This window comes from Myodes glareolus, chromosome 1, assembly GCF_982192425.1.
Source record: "Myodes glareolus chromosome 1, mMyoGla1.1, whole genome shotgun sequence".
Classification (NCBI taxonomy): Eukaryota; Metazoa; Chordata; class Mammalia; order Rodentia; family Cricetidae; genus Myodes; species Myodes glareolus.
In genome coordinates, this window is record NC_142026.1 from 135912659 (window position 1) to 135934939 (window position 22281).

At 44.4% G+C, this 22281-nt stretch overlaps 1 protein-coding gene across 3 annotated transcripts in view; it reads right to left on the minus strand.

Annotated features, from left to right (window-relative positions):
• The window catches only part of Prkn (parkin RBR E3 ubiquitin protein ligase), a 1186369-nt gene that overhangs the window by 106159 nt on the left and 1057929 nt on the right, over positions 1-22281 (minus strand). The window lies entirely within an intron of this gene.

The window sequence follows — 22281 nt, forward strand, 5'->3', positions numbered from 1 at the left end:
ACCTGCACTGTGGAAGCCAGGCTTGAGTCCGTGTCCCGCCTCCCCTTTAAATTCGTGCCCCACTTCTCAATGTGTGTTTCTAAACTGTTTGGCAGGTGAAGGTTTGGTGTGGTGGATATGGCTGAGATTGTCAGATAGGGTGGGTGTGGTGAAGCTACCCTTCATAGAGTGACCAAGACTTCAGGAGATGTCAGGATGACAGAGGGAGGATTTTAGCTAAGTATAAAGAAAAAAAATATAGTGGTTATAAGTGTTTACAAAATGAGTTAGATGCCTCAGAAGAGAGACTCTGAATTTAAAGAAATCCAACAAATATTACCCCTATAAGAGTTTGAAAATGAAGGAGGAACAAATAATGTTTGATAAATGCCCCAAGAAGACACGCGGGGGGGGGGGGGAGGAGAATTTCTCCTCCTCTTCTTTTTTGAGAGAGTCTCAAGAATCCCAGGTTGGCCTTGAACTCACTAAGTGAACTGGTAGAAAATATTTTGCAAATCACTTATTAGAGATTAATATTTGCATGTATGAAGGATGCATACAGCTCAGTGGCAATGCTACAATTGCTGCTGACAGGAGGAACCTGGTTAAAAATTAGGCAGAGGACCGAAATCAGCAATTCTCAACCCGTGGGTCCTGACCCCTTTGGGATTGCATATCAGATATCCAGTAGCGAAATTACAGTTGTGAAGTAGCAATGAAATAATTTTATGACTAGGGATCACCACAACATGAGGAACTGTATTAAAGGGACACAGCATTAGAAAGGGTGAGAACCTCTGACCTAAATGGACATTTGCCTAAGAAGGCACAAAAATGGTCAACAGATACATGAAAACATGCTTGATATCATTAATAATCGGGGCGGGGGTAAAAATTGAAACCTGCCCTTACCACATGAGTCTTTTATTTTTTTATTCAATTCAGCTTATTAATGAGACTTCATAAGGGTCTGTGTACTTGGGCGAGAAAAAATTATGTATTCCATTTCACTAACCTCTAGCTGAAAACTACCATTTCTTTTAACATGCATGCATGCACGCTCGTGCACACGCACACACACACACACATGCTATATTAAAATGTTTTCAATGTATGCTTAGAAGGAAGGTATAGGTGAAAGACACAATAATTTTGTGTTTAGAGAATCATTTCTGTCGAACCTAGTTTGGATATGCAAATACGCCAACATCTGAGCAAAACTCTCACATCTGAAATACTTCAGGTTCTTTCCAAGGCTGCTTGCCTCCATCTCTGTGTGCCTCTCTCTCTCTCTCTCTCTCTCTCTCTCTCTCTCTCTCTCTCTCTCGTGTGCTATGCCAGAAACAGACACACATGTGTTGCATTTTTCTACAGACTCCGAATTTGTTTGAATAACAATACATTCGTAAGCAGAGTCAGTTTGTAGGCTGAAATTTGACAGGCAGTTCCATTTTCTCTGGATAGCTGGCTGTGGGCAAGGAAATTTGCTTATCCCAACCTTAACTACTAAGGTTGACTCTCAGATCACACGTTACGGACCGAATATATCTACATATATTTATATGGAGCATGACCACTTCAAGGGGTTAAAGAGGATGCTGCTGAGTCCAAGGTGTTTAAAGAAGCGTTTCTTCAGGCTGAGTCAGAAGGCTGATGGGGGTACAGGAGGGTCTCTGTGGGGGTCAGCAGTGGGAGCTAGGAAGAGTTGAAAGCCCTGGGACAGTTGGGAGTCTTTTGCATGTTGGGCCCTATCCCTGACGATCAGATGATAGGTCACTGGGAACCATGGGCAGAGCGGTCCTCCCCAGTATAGGGTCCAGGTGACCATGTCTACTGTTCATCGGGTCAGGTATTTATAAGTTCTTGGACCTGGCTTTTCTGAGGTTTTTAACACACTCTGTGCTCACAGGGGATCAGTGGGCTTTGATAAGCTTATGGGTGCTGCATTCCTTACCTTTAGGAGTGACTTGATTGCCAGTCAGTGCTTGGTGGGGGGTCCTGGGTAAGTGTTATTTACGCGCACAACCAAGTACTGAGTGGCACTTGTATAAAGGATAGACTCAAAGCCTGGCGGTGATGGTGCACACCTTTAATGTCAGCACTCGGGACAAGGCCAGCCTGGTCTACAGTGAAGACCAGGGCAGCCAGGACCACACAGAGAAACCAAACGCTGTCTTAAAAAGCCAAGAAGACGAGAATGGACTCAAACACTGCCGCTTGTGAACTGGAGTCCTCCAGGGCAAGGCATGGCTTGAAAAGCCACTGTTTTTACACAACACAGAATCACTTGGAGCAGGGCATGAGCTGTTATAGCCATCTTACTCCAACTTCCCCTCCCCCTGCCCTCCATGGTCACAAGACTGGCCTCAAACTCACAACCTTCTGTCCTTGGCTCACTAAGTACTAGGACTATAGGCATTCACTGCCCCTGGCCTGATGCCTGATGAGGGAAATCTAACTTGTATTTTTAAAGATACTGACTTGTTATTTAAAGCAATAGTAAAGGAGTGCAGTTTAATCTATTAATCTGCTTTTTATTATTTTGAAAACTACATTTCCCTTTGTCTTTTGTATGTTTTATTTCATGTATTTAAAAATAGTGCTCAAGATAGCAACTGATATTTTTTTTCTCTTTAAGTCAAACTGCCAAAGGGATCCAGCCATGGTATGAAGTAGCTAAGGACATTTACTGTCAATGTCAGAATTTCTACCAAGAAAACCATCAGATTCTGGAGGGAGGCTGTCTCTGTAGAAACTAAAATGTAAGGAGTTCAGTAGAATTTCACCTCCTTAAGATCCTGCCTGGCAGATTATTATTTTCCACCGTAATTGGGACAGAGTTTAAAGAAAACCATAAAAGAAAACAAATCACACGCACATCTCTGAGAAAATCCAAACACTTAGGCTTTCAACTTATAGTCAAAGATACTCTTTCAAGCCTGAGATGTTACTGCGAGTGCCTACTGTTGATGGCCATGATTAAAAGGGCCATTAAAAATGGCTTCCAGGGAAAGAGCAGTTGCCTGAGTGTCTGGGAGGTGGGAGGCCACCAAGGCTTTTCTGTGACACTTAGGTTCAGTCACACAGCGATCGGTTTCTGAGAACATGGGAGATGTGCCGGCAAGAAGGTGGAATTTCTCCACTCTCTGGCTCTAACTGGGCCATTGCATAATTGCAACGAAATGAGCCTGGGCCTCACTGTCTTACTTTATCTGTGAGGAAGTTAGCTAGCATGAAAAGGAACCGAATGGAAGCGGAGAGGCAGCTTGCGGGGGAATTGCTAACAGAGTAACCGGTGGGGAGCCGAGGTGAAACGGCTTTGATACAAACCAACACACGCCGTTCTAATTAGTGCAACAGGAATGGAAGTGAGCACTGTGTCTGCTAATTAACTCGGATGTTGCTGGATAGCCCGGCTTCCCCAGGAAGAGCCAAGAGCACTTAACTCACCAGTGTGGTTAATTATTAGGGAACATTGTTCCTGTGTAATTTCCCACCTAGCACTTCCACAAGATGCCTTGCTTTAAGCCTTAAAAATATCAAGTGATACCTCTTATGGGCTACGACAAGCTTGTGCTGGGGATGAAAAAGATGGCTAGGTACCAGGTTAATGAACACGGGGATGAGGACCTTTTTCCTTCTCTCAGATGCAGCATGGTAGAACAAAATCATCTAACTTTATTTGGGAGACGATCAGAGATATGAAAGGATATACTGCAGTGGCGGCGTATGGTAGGATAGTCTTGTGTGTTTATGCATGTACATGCACATGTGTGTTCATGGTGTTCATGTGTGTACATGTACCTGTGAGTGTGAGGCCAGAGGGCATCCTTGGGTGTCATTCTTCAGGGATGTCCATCTTTGGTTTTTTTTGAGAACTGGTTTATCATTGTCCTGGAGCTTGCTAAGCAGAGTAGGCTGGCTGTCCAGGGAGCCCCAGGGGATCCGACTGTCTTCATCTCCCAGCACAGGGATCACACACCACCACCATGTTTAGTTTGTTTGTTTTTCCATGGGTTTGTGGGATGAAACTCAGGTCTGCATGCTTTCAAAGCATGTACTTCACTGACTGAGGATCTCTCAGCTCTAGATAGAAGGTAGAACCAACCTTCCTTCCTTCCTTCCTTCCTTCCTTCCTTCCTTCCTTCCTTCCTTCCTTCCTTCCTTTCTTTGCGGCTGGAGAGACAGCTGTGTGCTCTGGGAACCGAATACTTATATTTGTGATTATGAGCCTAGCCTTTAACGACTGAGCCATATCTCCAGCCCTAGATAGAATATTCTTTAGAAGGACTTTTAAGCTTTTTTCTCTATGACAAGGGGGCTGTTACTGAAATTACGAAGAGCTGGAAGCATCCACAGCCACAGTGCATAATAAGAATTGCTGCTGCTGTTGTGCTGATGTCAGCAAAGCGTGCTGAAGAATGCTTGAACACATCCCTCCGCCTTCCCAGCATCTGGAAGGGAAGCGAGACGGTGCCTAGACTGTCCGCAGAGAAGCCGGTGACCAGGTTCTGATGTAGAGAGCTCTTTGATGGACCGCTTTGCCTGAAGGATAAATACAGGGGACTGGACCCAAGCTGTAGCTCTGACCTGACAAGGATAAGTCTCAGCATCCCCCATCTTAGCTATTTTGAGGACAATAAAATGACAGTATAAACAGACAGGTTAAGGACACCGTTTTTAGGATCTCAAGATCTGGGGCCTGGCTAATTTACTCATGAGTGGATTCGCCCTACTCAACTGAACAGTTTTTCAGAGAAAAGTGAATGTGTCAGCAGGTGCTTCAGAGTGATGGGACAAACCAGTTCGCTCCGGGCAACCCTCCAAAGTGCGCTTCTCACCACATCTCACTACACAGTCCCCAAAGCATATGTTGAGGATTTGTGTGCACTCTGCCTCTCCTTGTAGTGTCATTTCCATTGGAATATGAGGTTAGCATAGGATAGCTAAAACATTATAGTACTGAGTGAGTATAACACGGTACATGCTATCTACTATGAAATAAATAAAATGACTATTTATTGTATTAGAATTATACAGAAAATTAATTAATAGTTAAATTAAAAATACTTTCCAGGAATTATTAGGTAACTCAAAAGAGCTGTTGAGAGGGCTCTGTAAAAGATTCTGAAAGGCTTGTCAACTAAGAAAGTCAAGGACTGCCACGCAGGTGCACTAATGCAGTGACAGAGAGATGATCACCATGTACCACAGACAGCTTAAACGATCTTTAATAATCAGTATCATAACTTCATCTCTCCCCTAAGGTACTCCAATAACAGAAAAACATAGCTTTTTAAACAAGATTAGGTTTTGCGTTGTTGCTTATTGTCTTAGTTAGGGTTTCTAGTGGTATGAAGAGACATCATGACCACAGCAACTTGATGTGGGAATCCCCTCTGTGTGCTGTGATTACCATTAATGAATAAAGAAAACTGTCTTGGCCTGTTGATCGGGCAGAACTTAAGTAGGCAGAGAAGACTTGAACTGAATGCTGGGAGGAAGAAGGCAGTGTCAGAGAAACGCCATGGAGCTGCCAGGGTCAGACATGCTGAATCTTTGCCAGTAAGCCACTGCCACATGACGATATACAGATTAATAGAAATGGGTTAAATTAATATAAGAGTTAGCCTATAAGAAGTTAGAGCTAATGGGCCAAACAGTGTTTTAAATAATACAGTTTCTGTGTGATTATTTCGGTTCTGGGCAGCCGGGACGAACAAGCAGGCTGCTGCTACAGCAACTCCTATAAAGGAAAACCTTTAATCAAGGTTCAGTTCATTATCATCATGGGGTGTAGCATGGCAGCACACTGGCAGGCATGGTACTGGAGAAGGAGCTAAGAGTTCTATATCTGGATCTGCAGGCAGCAGGAAGAGACAGTGAGCCATTAGGCTTGGGCTTCTGAGATCTCAAAGCCAGCCCCCAGGTGACACACTTCCTCCAACAAGGCCACACCTATTCCACAAGGCCATGCCTCCCAATAGTGCCAGTTCCCATGACCCTATGGGGCCATTTCCATTCAAACTATCATGTTTATTACAGCAAAAATGTTAAGATCTTTGTGTGGGTAGCTCATTAAACAAAACATGATCTCTTCATAAAAGGGAACTCTATAGAACAGTTGATGGTTTAAAAGTATAATATTATTCTTTGAGAATTTACTGCAATGTGTTTTGATCATCAGCCTCCTTCCAGCTCCACCCCACCTCCCTACCCACTAACTTCTTGTCTTCCATTTAAAAAAGAACTCAGTGAGTCCAGTTTGTGCTGCTCATGAGTTGTGTTGAGCTGCCCTGAGCTGTGTGCCCATCCTCTGGAGCGTGGTCGACCTATCAGGGGCCTTCCCTTTGAAAAACTTTGACTCTTTTTTCCTTAGAAGCTGTCAACTGTTCAGAGCTCCTCATTTAGGGGTGGGAGCTGGTGAACCCCTCCCTATGCTGAGCTGTAGATGCATTTGATCTTGTGCCCCCCATGCTGAGACATAGATTCATGTGATCTTGTGCCCTCCCACTCTAAACTATAGATTCATTTGATCCTGTGCTCCCTGATGCTGAGCTGTAGATTCATTCGATCTTGTGTCTCCCCCGTCTCCCCCTCCACGCTGAGCTGGAGATTCATTTGATCTTGTGCAGGTTTTACATGAGCAACTCCAGTTGCTGGGGGTTCAGGAGTTGAGCAGCCCTGTCATGTTCATCATTGATTCGTGCTGCTCCTAGCTGACCTGTTGCTCTTATTACCTTTCCACCCCTTGCTCTACAATGGTGCCTGAGCCTAGAGTGGTGTCTGATAAAAATATGCTGTTGGTGGCAGAGCTGAAACTATGCATTGACTATGACAATGTGGGTAGAACTGGAAAACACACGGTTAATGTATGAAAAGTAGTTTGGGGTAAGTAACTGCTTAATGGCTGCCCCTAGAGCCTGAAACCAGGGTTCAAAGGCAGACTAATGAATCAGGGGTGTTATACTGTTTTGTGATTACTTCCCATAAGGATGCCCTCTGAAATAAATTACTGTAACCATACTTAACACATACACCTATAACATAGCACTTAATTCAATATTATAGGGAAATTTAAGTGTATCACAATGCTAAGAGTATTTTTGCAATACAAGTGTAGATATACATCCTTAAAACACCCAGAAAGATGGAGTGTCAAAACAAGTGCTGGGTTGCTATTGGCCACAGCAGCTTTACCCGCTTCCTTCTTGTTTGGATGTGTGGCACCCTCCCATTTACCCCTCCCAGGCAGAAAATGAGCAGCTGTGCTTTTTGGTTTTGAGGATGTCGTGTGAAGGGAACCCCAGGGAAATTTTATGTGTCCCACTTTGACCAGGAAGGGTTCTAGTATGGAACGACACTGTCTTTCCCAGCATGCCACTCATCTCTGAGCAAGATGGCAGTCAGGCTGATCTTGAACTTGATGGAAAATAAGAAAAGTGAGACTTCCTTTGAAAGGTCCATTATCTCACTGCTGGGAAATTTGCTTTAGGAAGAATAGACATCTTAGGTGGTACCCTCCAAGGAGTGGGTCACACACAACATGGACCCGGACCACTCCAGGGTTGACACGGGCTTGGGCCTCTTCCCCAACTCCTCCAGCTGTCTGCTTGCCTGATTGGGTAGGAATGTTCCTCCCATGCTCTGTGGGGTCAGACAGCGGCAAACACAGGTGGCCACTCATTCCTGGTTCATTATTCAAGTCTTTGTGCCTTTCTCTTTGACGGAGTGAGTGTGGTAGCCGAGGTCAGAGTGAACCTCCTTCAGCCTGGTATACACAGCTCATGTCTGCATGGAGTGGACCGGAGTGTGAGCAAGGAAGAAACTTGGTGGGTTACGGCTCTGATACCTCAAATCGCTGGGTATATTATCACTGCAGTGTCTGCTGGCTTATCTGGACACACACTTTGAGGAATATGATGTAAGAAACCACAAAAACAAAAACCAGAACTTTCTTTTATTTAGTGTGTGTGTGTGTGTGTGCACAGTCATCAGGCTTGGTTTCCAATACCCTTCCCCACTGAGCCGTCTCACTGGCCACACAGAACCCTCATACTCAGCATTGCGAGGTGGCAGCTGCAGAGTTTCGATCTTTACGGGGACCCTGGGGGCAAAGGGCACTCAGCGTGTGACGGCACGTGCCACACAGCTATGAAGCTGAATCCACCTCCCTTTTAACCATCACAATTCTGGAAAATACTTCTGAATCTCCTTGGTTTCCATGCAGGAACTTGGAGCTTAAGCAGTTTTGTTTAAAACCAGTTAGAAAATGTTAGATGGCAGAATTGGCTAATGTTAGCAGTGTTAACAATGCTATCAGCGATCCTCTATGGCTTCATGGCTCTGGGGCTTCAAGGAATGAAGAGCCAAGTGCAATGCAGAAATCAGATAAGACCTAGGGAACATGGCATCCTTTCTGGGAAAGCACCTGACAAGGTAAGAGGAGGGTTGAATACAAATGTGTCGCACACTAAGTGAACTAACTCCTGTCAACAAGTAGAATTAGTAACGCCAGTCCTCAGTGGTACCGGCCTCTGCACGTGCAGAAGTATCCATAAAGAAAGATGGCTGTGGTTGTTGATTTTGGCGCCATAAGCAACTGGCATCAGAGAAATCATTTACTGAGCAATTCGTTCACAACCTCCTGGTTACTAGAAACAGAAGCTGAGGGTATAGCGTTCACCATGGTAACCAGGCATGGAAGGAGCATCCGGATGGCTAAGTGGGGAATCCTGAGGGGAGGCAGCAGACATTGAGCTGCAGTGAGGGGCAGCTGGGAGTACCGCCCTTCGACTCCACACACCACAGAGAACGTGGGAGAGCATAAAGTCAAGAACAGCATTTTGAATTAATTCATTGTGTGCCATTGTTGCAATAATTTATGTGCATCCCTTTCAAGCCACTTAAGGAGCATGGAAACTATCCATTTTAAAGGTTCACCCGGCTCCAAGGCTATTCTTTGGTAATTCCTGTCAACGCTGGTTCCTGTCTGTCCCTACCTTTCACCTCTTTGAGGGAAGCTGCTCTCGTGACAGAGGCCATGGGGGGAAGGTCATGAAAAGACATGTGATTTGAGATAGGCAGTGAATTTCATATCAGAAAAGACACCATTAAAGCTAGTGTTCTAATTTTATTGATTGTATCTTAGAATACACTGGTGAGTCAGCAAAAATCTTGTGCGTTTTTCTTCTTTCCATCAGAATTCTGTCTGGGTAAGATTTTTGAAGTGAGAGGAAGAGAGAAGGATGGCAAAGAAAAAGGTCCACTTTGTTAGTTATTAAGTTTGTGGGGAGGGGTGGGGGTGGGGTAGTTCACAATGACCCCTGACTTCCCAGGAGTGGACTCAGCAGCCATTTAAAACACAAACGTAATGGGTTTCTGAAGGAATGCTTTGTCCCATCTCTACCTCTTAACTACTCATGTTAGATACTATTCAGACAAAATGAAGCCACAAAACACCAAGCTCATATTGAGGCAGTGTGGTGAGACATATAAATAAGGGGGTGAGGAGGGACTCACTTGTGAATCCGATCTAAGTTGCTCACCAAGAACCTCCAAACTGCCGGCAAAGGACCATAACTCCTTTACTGAGATTTCACAAGCAAAATTATGGACCATGTTCACAGGGAAGCACTCGTCTTGACTTCTACCTGACCTACATACAGGAAGGACACCTTTGACCTAGAACACCTTTGACCTACATACAGGAAGAACACCTTTGACATTTTGTGACCTACTGTATAAATGCCTTATCTTATTTACTAAAGGAAACTCTTTATAGTAAAACTGAGCACATGAAAATGTTGGCTCAATCATTTAAATATTTTGAGCAATTTTACTCCCAAATCTATCAACTATATGTATTGTTAGAACGCTGAAATTGAGTCTTTGCTGAGTCCTTCCTCGGGCGTGCACAACTGTCCTCTCTTTCAACGTGTCCCCAGTCCCGTCTCAATACCTGTGCTTAACGAAAGCATTTTTCTTAATAAACTTCAACTGTGCTTCAGACTGACTGACACTTGAAATTCTTTTCTGCAGCCTGAGACCCCGTTTTCCTTAGGTGAGGAGGGGGTCTCCCAGAACTCCTCAGGGCCTTGGCTAGCAATGTCGGTCAGCTTTTCTGGCTGCAGTTGACAATGTTCCCCAGCTAAAGCTCACACTAAGTTATGAACACCAGGTCTTGTGGCTCAAATATCCCCTCTTCTACCCCCGCGTTGAAGGTCGAACCTTGTACATGTCTATTGCTGAGCTGCACACCCAGTCTCAAGTATTCATGGCTTTCGAATTCAGCGGCAAGGTGTTTACTAAGCGCTTTATAACTCCCACTGAATAGTTGACATATTTGCTAGTAGGCGATCTCAGTTTTCTATAAAAGGTCGGCTTGCCCCTGCTCTTAGGTCAATAAAGCAGTTCTTACCAGCATGAACTACTGTGGACACATGTATAACGGGGGAAAGGTAGCTACTTTGCACTAGCTACTTAGTTTTACTCGGACTTTCAATACCAGTTCTTTATATATGATACACTCAGGGGAAAATGGAGCGCAAACACCCCGCCTACAGGGTGGGCAGCAAAGCACGGGGCATGCTTTCTGTGCTACTGGTAGTTTCTGGAAAGTCAGGTAGATCATGAGGCATTTGACTTTGAATATTCTGCTTTCTCTGAGCATGAGGTCAGCATGTGGCTAATGACCACGGTTCTGGCATTGTTTCTGGGTCTTCTTCTTGTACAAAAGTTAATTGGATTGTTGGGAGGGTTTCCAAGTGGACTTCTCTAACCTTTTAGCATTAAAGTGAAGGTCATCTCATAACAGAGTTAGAACATGTCTTGAGTATACACCTAAGTCTTTAGCTTAGGTTTTGGGTTAACTGTGGAATATTTATATTTTATGGATTTTGAGAATTTTCATAGACTTTCCCGGCATCTTTACTGCTGAATTCAGAACTCCGTGTCCTCCCTTAGCTTCCTTTAAGGCTTGAAAATAATCACGCTTGACTTCATGTGACGTCACTGCAGTTAGAGGTTTACGGGCTACTCAGCTCTCCTGTGTGTACATCAGACAAATGAATGTTTTGATTCACCACAGCTAACAATTTGGTTAAAAAATACCTAATATTGCTAATGAGATTAATCCAGAGATGCCAAGGGCTACAGGAAACAGAAGCACCTATTTTATGAGCCATGTGTTAATTGACTAAATCGGCTTTGTAGCCACAATCAATTCAAAGCACTTGTTAACAATTATACAAATGTTTGCAAGGCCTCTGTTTTGGCTCCTCCCTCTCTCTTTCCCCCCAAAAAAATCCATGAAAGATTGAACGTGGTTGAGAGATTTCTCATGCCCGAGTGTTAATTAGCCCCACGGTGCTTGCCTCAGCACCTTTCCCGGGCTTAGTCTATAAGGTTAGGGAAAGGGTAATAGCCAGGAGAATATGACCTGCATTCTGCATTAATTTTCAGCACACAGACCCGTGGAATGTCCACAGAATTCACTGATCCTTAACCATCCCTTATTCTAGCCTCAGCTCAAACATCACATCCTGAAGGTGACATCCACATTCGAGTCCCAACAAACAGCCCACGAATAGTTCAGTAGGCTACAGCTCATGTGACCTCTTCTACACATACACTTCTGGAATAGAGAGCGACACAGAAGACTGGTGTAGAATTTTAGCCAAAATGCACCTTCTGATTTTAGTAATGTGGGCGATCTCTTAAGATCTAAATTTGACCTTTGCATTATAGCCCTGCGCCAATGCGGAGACACACTGTCAACCTCCAGCTGGGTCTGCAAAGCCGAGGAAAGCCTTTGTTCTTGTTATTTACATCATTACAAGTAACAACTGGGCTGGATGGTGCATGTCATGCGTGGCAGTACCTACAAACTCAGCTGTCTGAGCTTTGCAGCCGCCCGAGTGCTGTGAGGTGCATAATGAGCTTCATGCCTCCTCCCAGTGAGCTGGGCAGCCTCGCTTCCTCTCCCCAGCAGGCTGGAGTACAGGTGGAATGACAGCTACATGCAGGGAGCTTGACTTGGTTTCCCTGCCTTGACACTGACCTTTGAGGCCTGACAATGTTCTGTGGTAGGCTTGGCCTGCTCTGTAAGATACTCAGCCACCTTCTTGGTTTCTGCCCACTAGATGCCAGTATTGCTTTCAGCTGTTAGAACCAGAACTGTCCTCAGACATCCCCAATATCCCCTGGGGGACAAGACTCACAATCACCAGCGCTTTGGAACCACCTGGGTCTGCCACTGCCTGACTTCTCCCGGGCTCTCAATGGCTCTTTCCCTTGGCTACTGGAGGGAAAATTCCATCAGATTCACAAGTGTGGGAGGGGCGGGTTGATCAGCTCCTGTGGCGACCCTGGCAGATCCTGCGCTTTGAGCACATTGTTGGCTTTGAGAATAAATGGGCAGAGGTTGGGATGACATTTTCAATAAATCAAAATGTAGGCTATCACAAATCTATTAATATTTTCTGGGAGTTTATTATGTACCAAATCAGTCATTCAAATGACTGCATGCCTTAGGTGCTTTCGTGAAATAAATTGGATTTCTTGCGGTAGGCTAGGAGTAGCAGGCAGGGCGAGCCTTTATTTCCTGGCCAGGCCATGCAGGGCCGGTGATAAATGCGGAGGTAGTCTCCATCAGCCAGGTCTTGTGATTTCCCCACAGGCTCTCCTTTCAGAATAAAGTCCGTGCCCTGTTTCCACGTGTCCTCCTCCCAGTCCATTTGCTCCGGCATGCCTTCTAGCGCCCATTTCTCCACAGCAGCACCAAGTGATGGGCACGGATGACTGACAACACTAGTGCCAGGGCTCGGCTGGCTTTCTGATGTAATTTACTCACAAATGAGAATACAAATCCCCAGTGGTGGGATAGAGGGGTTTGAGGAGGGTGACGGTATCTCTGAACGTTAAGACGCTGTTCTGATTTGCGGTATGGTGGTCCTCTAAAATCTACGCTACAAGTTGGTCCTAGTAGAAAAGTATTCAAGGACGTGGATTTTGGAAGTGATAGAGTCACCCCAGGAAAGGAATTCACACTTGTATAAAGGAGGATGGGAACAGTACTTTCTTACCCTTCAGTCTTAAGTTCTCAGAAGGCGTCTTGGAGACAGCGTCCAGCGCCTACCAGGCATTAGACCTGCTGGGTCCTAGACCTTGGTTCTCCCAGCCTCCAGGATCGTGAGTGTATTTATACAGTCTCAGGTGTTTTGCCATAGTGGCACTAAGACACAGATGTGGCCCACCAAACAATGCAGCTCCTACTTACAGGGAATAAATGATTTGGTAGATTTACTTCAAAAGATGAGGGAAATGCCAGGAAGCGAGGCATCCTGGGAAAAAGCTTCCTCTGGACTGGAATACAATGAATAGTTCTACTGCTTTATAAGGTAACTAGGTTTTAAATCATTCTGCAAACCCATGGAATAAAAATACTGTATAGGGGTACCCACAACCGCCCCCCTCACAGTGAACTATAGGCAGTGCTCAGCTCTGTAGTGTACATATGGGTAACACTATCTACTCAGCAGTACACATACATATACACACATATATGTGTACATGTATGTATATAGCTTAGCTAGAGAGAGACAGTCAAAGCCCTCTCTACTAGGTTTTAGACTTCACTTTTGTGAAAACTGAGAGGCAGAAGTTACCTCGAATATTATCTAGAAGAGGAATTTACTTTTTGGCAAAATACTTCTCAGAAATTTGTTTCTTTTCTTTTCTTTTTTAAAACAGATATACCAACTTAAAAATTTTTAAATAAACAGTGCAAAGGTTTAAGAAAATTGTGCACACCTGTGTTTATGCATGCATGTCCCATGGTGGGCAGACAGAGGGCTGGAGGGTAGCTTGCAGGGGTCAGTTTTCTCCTTCTGCTATGTAGGTTCTAGGAGCTGAACTCAGGCCACCAGGCTGAGTGGCAAGCCGCTGGGCCGTCTCACTGGCCCAGCACAGGGTTTTGAAACTTAGCCACATGGATAATGAATGCCATCGCTTTGACTTTCCGTATGCCAGAGGAGCCGAGCTGACACCAAGGAGAGAAGACATTGATCCAGAGACACGAGCCTAGATCACAAGATCACAACGTGAGTCTGCCGTCTTTGAAACGTGTGCTCTTTCTGGTTCATACTGCCTCTGTTATTAAATTACTTAATTTATCAGAGCAAAAAGCAAAACCTTAGGGAGGCCATTAGCAATTTACCATTTCCAGTTCTTTTGGGAGTCTGTTAATTGCCCTTTCATAAATGCTGCTCATTATGATTAAGACTTTGATTAAATGTGGAAGCCTAGCATTTATATAATATTACAGACATATTTAAAATGAATTTAAAGCTCTAGAGTAGAGTAGCACGGGCTGTACATTTATCTATTGGTACTGTACTATTCACTGTTAATCAACCTAGAATTTTTCTTCTTTTAAAGATTTATTGCTCTTTTTTTTGTGTGTGTGTGTGTGTGTGTGTGTGTAGTTTGCCTATGTGCATGTCTGGGTACCACATGCATGCCTGAAGCCTAGAGAGACAAAAGAAAGGACTTCAGATGACCCAGAAGTGGTCCTACGAATGACTGTGAGCTGTCATGTGGGTGCTAGGTACCAACCCTAAGTTTTCTGCAAAAGTAGCCAGTGCTCTTAACCACAGAGCTCTTCCTCCAGGCCCCGTTCCTAGAATTTTTCAGAGCAGGATTGGGATAGTGTGACTGACTCCCTCCGGAAGCTTATGATGTGAGGAAGGCTCAGATGATACATGACAAACACCAGTGTGTGTGAAGAGAATTTGCAAGAGAGGCAGGCCAGTTTCATGGTGTTTTGGGACTCTTGAGTTTAAGGGACAGGTCCAGGGCAATGAAAGGGAAGACAGGCACTGTTGTGGCAATGGCTATGTAGTTTCTTGTGGACAGTGCAGAGCTGTGAGCCGTGCCCCTCAGAATCAACAGTACCAATTTGTAACCCAAAGCACATTGCCATAGGAGGAGAGTAAATTGTAGGGCTGTGAAGTCAGTTCATTCAGTTATACATCTGCTGAGAGGAGGGATCGGAAAACTGGTCAGTGTCCAACTATGATATGGTCTTTGTCTTCACTACTTGTGTGCATGAAGGCAAGAGAGACAATCTACAAATGGCTCTGTACTTATTGCCTGTTCCATGAACTGACAACCATGCCTGTGTTTCAAAAGGTTATCATGATTACCTGTTGTTATGATTACCTTGTTGTGACCATCCCATTATGTTCTGAAACCCCACCTAATTTGCCCACCAAATTCCCCATTTGGAAACCCCTTACCCCTGAGCTATAAAAAAAAAAAATTATCGCCCCCTTGTCCAATGCTGACTGCTTTTAAGGAGAGACAGCCTGTGTACATGAACAAAAAAGCTTTCTTGAATTAATTGCTTGCTTTAATTAATTTAGGTATGATGATTCTGGCTGGTGGTCTTTCTTCTTTGGGCTGAGCAAGAGGAGCAGATGAAATTAAGTTTGACAGTGAAGTTAGAGAAGGATGGGACTGTGGGGGCAGTTAAAACAGAAAGAACACCTCAGCAGAGAGGAAATGACTGGCCACATTGGACAGTGAAGAGGGACGGGGGTGGCCGGAACCAGACAGATCTCAGAGAGTGAACAGGTTAACTCTGCTTTACAGTGTGATGCACTGTAAGGACGTATCTCAAGGAAGGGGGCTGGCAGATGAGAAATGAGAGAACAGGAGATGGGGGGTCTTCAACTTCCTCACCACAGGGTCTCAGAAATTCAAACCTGCCTGAGCACGCTCATCTCTCATACATCATTTCTTGCCCGCCCTCTCCCCTTCCTTCCGTTTCTTAACGGGACTTATATTATTTATGCTTTTTGTACTTCAGTCTCCTTGCCAGTGAAGTGACAGTATTCACGCTGGAAAAAAATCAGAGCGGCATCACCATAAGGACTTTTCTTTTCAAATGAGCTATATAATAATAATTCAATTTATTATACCTGGAGACTTTTTTTTTATTAACCTCCTAGAGATCAAAGTCATGAATTATTGATGAAGAGATTTCTAGATTGTCATTATTATGACATTCCTGGTAAATTTCCTCCTTGTATTGTCAAGCCTTGACTCACTGGCTCAGGGAAGGGGAGCTTTTAAAAACCAAGCCATCTCAGAATGGAAGTCTTCACTCCCTCTCCACAGGAGCTCCCAGCTCTTCAACTAGCTGATTATGCGAACATCAAGTTCTGGATTCATTTGCCTTCCAATGGCTCCTGCCATACTGATTCCAATTACTTTAAACTGGGCATCCAATTCCCTTGTAGCTGCTAGGTTCTGCTTGTCCATCTGTTCTTGCAGGGGCTTGAAGTCCCGGAAAAAAGGTAGCATTAGAACTTTCCAACCTAATGTACCGTCCAGAGGACTGCAGGCTAGTCATTACAGTAAGAGGACATGAGCATTGGCCTCCTCTGGTTGAGCTGAAGAACAAAAGTCAAACTGACAGAAATGAGGCCAGTGAGCACGAAGGACTTGGGGCTGTGGCTCATGCTGCGGACTGTTTTCTTTCAGGGGTCACACATGGCTCAGAGTCTTTAGGCGTGGTCTGCAGATGTCTGCTAGAAACCAGTGTGTTCAGATTTCATCACTGAAGCTTGAACATGCTCCGTTAGTTAGCTGGTTGCTTTACAACACTTTGTGTGTGTGTGTGTGTGTGTGTGTGTGTTTTCCACTTAAAAAGTCTTATATGTTTGGGTGGGAGAGTGGGTGGGTGGCTCTGCTGTCAGAGGAGCAGTTCTTAAGGGGCCCATGTGTATTTATTTCCCCTAAGCTTTCTCTGTAGTTCTGTCAGGATTCAATGGAGCACACTTTAGGTTGACTCTCGAAACTTGGTTGAGTATTGTGGGCTGATTATTTCTAGTTATTTCTAGTGCTCAATGGAGAGGGGTTGCAATAATAGGGGTGCGGGTAAACTGTTTACCATATTTGTGATTACTAGATATGAGCAAATCTGTTTTTTGGTGTATTTGGGTGTCTGTGTGTGCACATGTGTATGTATGTATGTATGTATGTATGTATGCGTGTATGTATGTACATGTGTGTGAACTTGTGCGTGTGCCTGTGTATGTGTGCACGTGCATGTGTATGTGTGTGCGTGCGTATGTATGTGTGTGTTTGTGCATGTATGTACATGTGTGTATGTGTATGTATGTGTGTATGTACATGTGTGTATGTACGTGTGTGTGTGTATGTGTGTGTGTGTGTGCATACCTCAGAGATGACCATCTGGAAGATAAAAGAGCAGCTTTCTCATTTGTTTATATTACTTTGTGTGGTCAGGTTACTTTTTTTTTTTTTAACACCCTCTCCTTCTTCAAAGAAAATGCCAAAATACTAGCTTTCCCTTAAAATCACTGGGAGAATTAAGTGAGATACAACTTAGTACAAGACCCGTCTAGAGCAAACACTCAGAAAGTATTAGCTGTCACACCTCTGTGTGGCTGAAAAGTGAGTTGGACATTGCTATGTAGTGAAAGCCGTTTTAGAGATCTGCATGAATGACAGTCCCACTCTATGTCCTTGCTAGCGAATCCAAGACAAACTGATGGCACACCTCTGGGCTGGATTTGGAGGATACGTCCACATCATGGCCTTAAAGTGACAGCTTAAATGAGTAGAGGCTAAGTACAATTTTCTTTTAGGCTCAAAGAATAAATACGTGAAAACCTATGTGGGGAGCCATGACTGACACTCAGTGAATGTGGGAGGTCCCAAGGCGTCTGTGAGTGACAAGCTTGTGCTGCCTCTAAATTCTGAGAGGTACTGGTCCCACTGCTTTCTGCTCGGAGCGTCTGAGAGCTGGAAGTTGATGCTTTCTGGGCACTGAGGCTAGGGAGGGGCTTGTTTCTTAGTTACAAGATCAGACTTCAGCAGAAGACAATGCCATGTTCTTGTTTCCATCTCCGGCAAGGCTGTCTGGCTTATATAATTGTCAGGCAATATTTATTGAGCGGATACTTGTTTTCATAAATGCTTTAAGTTCCTCACATTTAATAATTCATTTAGCCATCAGAACTGCTCGATGAAGCTGGCACTGTCACTCAGAGTGACTTAAGTGATTGACCAATATCACATTGTTCCAGAGCTGGGATTTGAACTGAGGAAGTTGGATGCTAGAACCAACTTTATTGTTTCCCTATATTGTTACTTCTAGAAAAAGGCACCGTGCCAGTACATTCATCCATTTATCCAACTTACAGACAGTCACGGATAGTATGACTAAGGGGGACCCAGGGCGGAGTGATCTGACTGTGCACTATGAAGAAGGGGACAGATTAGACTAAGAGACAGATAACACCACTGCCCCATCCCATCTGTGGGCGGATTCTGTATCCGGGAGGCTGTGGTGAAGAGAATGATGTAAGTCAGTGCAGAGAAGCAAGAACACTGTGGGTCTGTCTTCCTTTGCAGGGGAGACATTTTCCATCAGGATGATTAGTTAGAAGCCAGCAATGAAGTCCCTCAATTAGCATTCCTTCATAGTGCCATCTGTGAGTGACTAAGGAGGTGGCAGCCTGAAGGCAGAACACACAGGCTAACCACAAAGACGAGACAGGAGCCTGGGGAGGCAAGCGGCTCCGGGCTCCGTCTACTGCTTCTGGCATGCTCAGGGGTCCACCCACCAAGCAAATGCCCCCTACCATGGAGACAGAGACTGAAACTATGATTGAGTGGGTGCTTACGAATGCAGCATCTACTTATTTTTATATCAGATTAACAGAACGCTTCGAACTTTCATAAGAATTTTGGAAACTTGCAAAAAGATTATTAAAAAGCAAAAAAACCCATCCGGGTTATGGAGGCCATGTGTCCCAGAAAGCCATGGAGATGATGTGCTGCATCAGGGCTCGGTGACATCTGGTCCACTCCCTCTCAGGCTCCGTGCAGCTGACAATTCACAAGTTGGACTTCAGGAGCACCCTTACTTTGGTCTGTTCTTGGTTTTCTATATGGGGTGAGCAGACAGTTTTTCATGTCTCTCTAAGAGCAATGTCACACGACATGGTTGCCAGAGATCAGCCCCCTTGCAGAGGCATGGTGGCATTGCTGGCTGGTGGCCTTCTGTAATGGTCACTGTCAGCTTCTCCGTCACTCCCAGAATGGCTCAGGTTAGTTACAAAGCTCAGGAAATTTGACCTAGAAATTAAAGGTAACTTAACTTCCTGAGGCTAGTCTCCCAGGGAAGAGAGGATAGATTGTGCAGACACAAGCTCTCGGAATGTTAGACCCTTTTAGTTCTCATAAAGACAGAGAGCCCTCCTCAAAACAGACCCCATGGCCAACAGTACCATCTTAGGAAGAAACCCACTTGCTCTCTGGTTTAGAACTGGATGTGATTGTGGAGCGATGGCTGACTCTGTCTCTCTCAGTCGATTCTGTGTCGTTCTCGGGTCTACCCGTGTCTGCCCACCCACTAGCTTTCCCTCCCCAGAGACTGAGCAACCCGGAACACAAAGAATTTTAAGCTGTTGTTCTCCCCTTTCTTTCTCAATTTAGAAAATTATCCCTTTCTATTTGACAGAATCCTCGTCAAAGGCAGACGTTAGGAGCCCAGGGTTGGCTTTGCTCACTGCCAAGGTGGGAGGACAAACAGCAACAAGGATGAATAGTAGGAGGCCTAGGGTTTGCCAAGGTTAGCATTCCCAAACCGCCTCCAATAGAAACACTCACTCCTGATGTTCTACAGTTGCTTTCCTTGCGAAGAAATACTTACATATATTTTGTTTAAATTGCATGATGACAATTATGTTTCTAAGTCTGATTAAGTGGCCCGATAGAAGAAATCTTTGCTTCCATAAGGGGATATTTGTTGTTCAATAGATGGGTCTAATTTTCTGTGGTGAGAGGATTCACATTGTAAGTATTGAAACTGTCTTTTTGTTTTCATTAGTTATTTACAAAGCTCTTATTAGGCTGGTTAAATGTACAAAGGGGAAAAAGATAAGTTATTGTTAATCAATTTCTAATCTATTCATTATGGAACTGATAGAAAATGAAGCTCACCGTGGGGATTGTTATTCAGACTTCAGCTCCTTCCAATGCCATGTATCATGTCAATTAACAAACAGAACATTTTACTTTTTATAATTAGCATCCTTTTTTGTCACATTTGTCGTGTCACCTCCTTCCTCAAAAATCCTGTCACGATTCCTCATTCTGCAGTGGGCGGGAGCGCAGTCCCTGGCTTGGAACTCAGCTGGACAGCTTCCGGTGAATGTTAATACTGTCCTGTGCAACTTGGTGTTCTCTCTGCTCTGAGCGCTCACAAGGCTGTCCTGTCTTTACTCTGTGAAACTCACTGTGGCCAAACGACAAGTCTGACTGATGGAAGAGCGGATGTGGAACTTGAGACTACAGTATTTAGTTTCGGTGTCCCAGTGGCCTCCACCTCCGTGGTCTGCTGTGGTACAGACAACTTTAGGTTCGGGTGACTATAGTGACCTGCTGCTGTCCCCCAGGTGGCCCCGGTCTGAGAATGAGGTAGAAGTCCTTGCTAAACCTAATGAACATATTTTGTCATTGAAAAAGATAACCTTGCCTCAAACCATTAAAAACATGGCAACAGAGTTTAGCAAGCATTAGGGCTCCTTCTTTTGAAACTTGTTCAGCTCCATCCTGTTTACAAGTGAGATTTGATATGGAACATCTATATCATAGAAGCAACAAGAAACATCTTGCTGAGGAAGAGGAAGAGGATGGAGGAAAATTTTCTCTTTGCTGTCCAACAAGTCCTGGTGCCCCCTTACAACTTACTATTAGTACCTGGAACTCTAGTAGTTAATTAGAAGAAGCAAATCTCTCCAGTTAAATTCGGGCACAATAATCATAACTGGTAGCTTGTGAGAAGAAAGGATCTGGAAAAACACAGATTTTTTTTTTTTGGTCCTACATAGTGTTTCAAGAGAATCTAAGACACCATATAAATATGGGTAGATTACAGATGCAACTTGGGTTTTGAACTTCCCCTGAGCAACTGAAAACTTAGAACACGGCCATCTCCTTACTCTCCCATCTCCAGGGTCACATCAGCTGCTGTTGTCATTATTCTTATATGTGTGTGACATGTGGAAAAACATTCCCTTGTCCCATATTGCTATTTAAAGTAGGGAAATGGCTGGGCAGTGGTGGCACATGCCTTTAATCTCAGCACTCAGGGGCCAGAGGCAAGAGGATCTCTGACTTCACGGCCAGCCTGATCTACAGGGTGAGTTTCAAGACAGCCAGGGTCACACAGTGAAACCCTGTCTCAAAAATAAAAACCAAAACCAAGTCGGGACATGTGTTTGGAGAAGGCTGCATTTTCCTAAAAGTCAAAGAGTGTGTTTCTATGTAGGGTGTACAACATTGCTGAGGACTAAAGCTCAGCTTGCGAAAGTTCCCAGCCTTCATATCTGACATTGTCTGGTTCTTTTCTATAGGCGTCAGAGCTTGGGATGTCTCTTCTGGCGTCTTACATATGTCCCTGCGGTTGAGTTCTGAAAACATGGCTCCTGGTGCACCTGGCTGCAAGCTGCCTGGGATGCTCCTGAGAGATACAGAACACGAGAGTTCAGATTCGCTGAATTGGAATTCCTGCCATTCCATGATCCTTCATAAATACCTCTCTGCTCCAGAGAGTTCCTGGGCATAATTCACTGTGAAAATCACCAGTCTATGGCCAAATTGTAAACTGTGAACTGTAAACACAGGCCCAGAGTTCCAAGAACCGGGAGAGAAGTTTTCTCTTCTTTCTGGTTTAAGAGACCTCATTGTTCAGGAGTACGGTTTTTCAGTCACCAGCCAGATGGCATCTTGGTCGCCTCTCAGCTCTGACATTTATAAACAGGGTCGCTGTAAATATCCCTGTTAAGGCTGGCATGTGGAAATGGGTTTTCATCTAATTTTGGTAAAAGCCATGAAGAGAATGGGTGTTAGTTTAATAGGAAACAAACTGTCCTCCAAAGTGATTATAGTTTTTGCCATCTTGGCAATGACTGAACGGAGTTCCCGTGGCTCTATATCCTTACCGGCATTTGATGTTGTCAGTGTTTTGGAGTCTGGCCACATTAACAGGCATGATTTGTAGTGGCCAAGTGACATGACAGACATTATTACAGATGTTTGATACCTGTCTATTTTTGGTGAGGACTTTGCCTCTTTTAAAATCGGATTGTTCGTCTTCTAGTTGTTAGCTTTCATGGGTTATTTATTCTGCATAGTAGTCCATTATTAAGGATGCACCTGGCAAATATTTCCTTCCTAGGAGGCCATCTTTTGTGGTTGGTC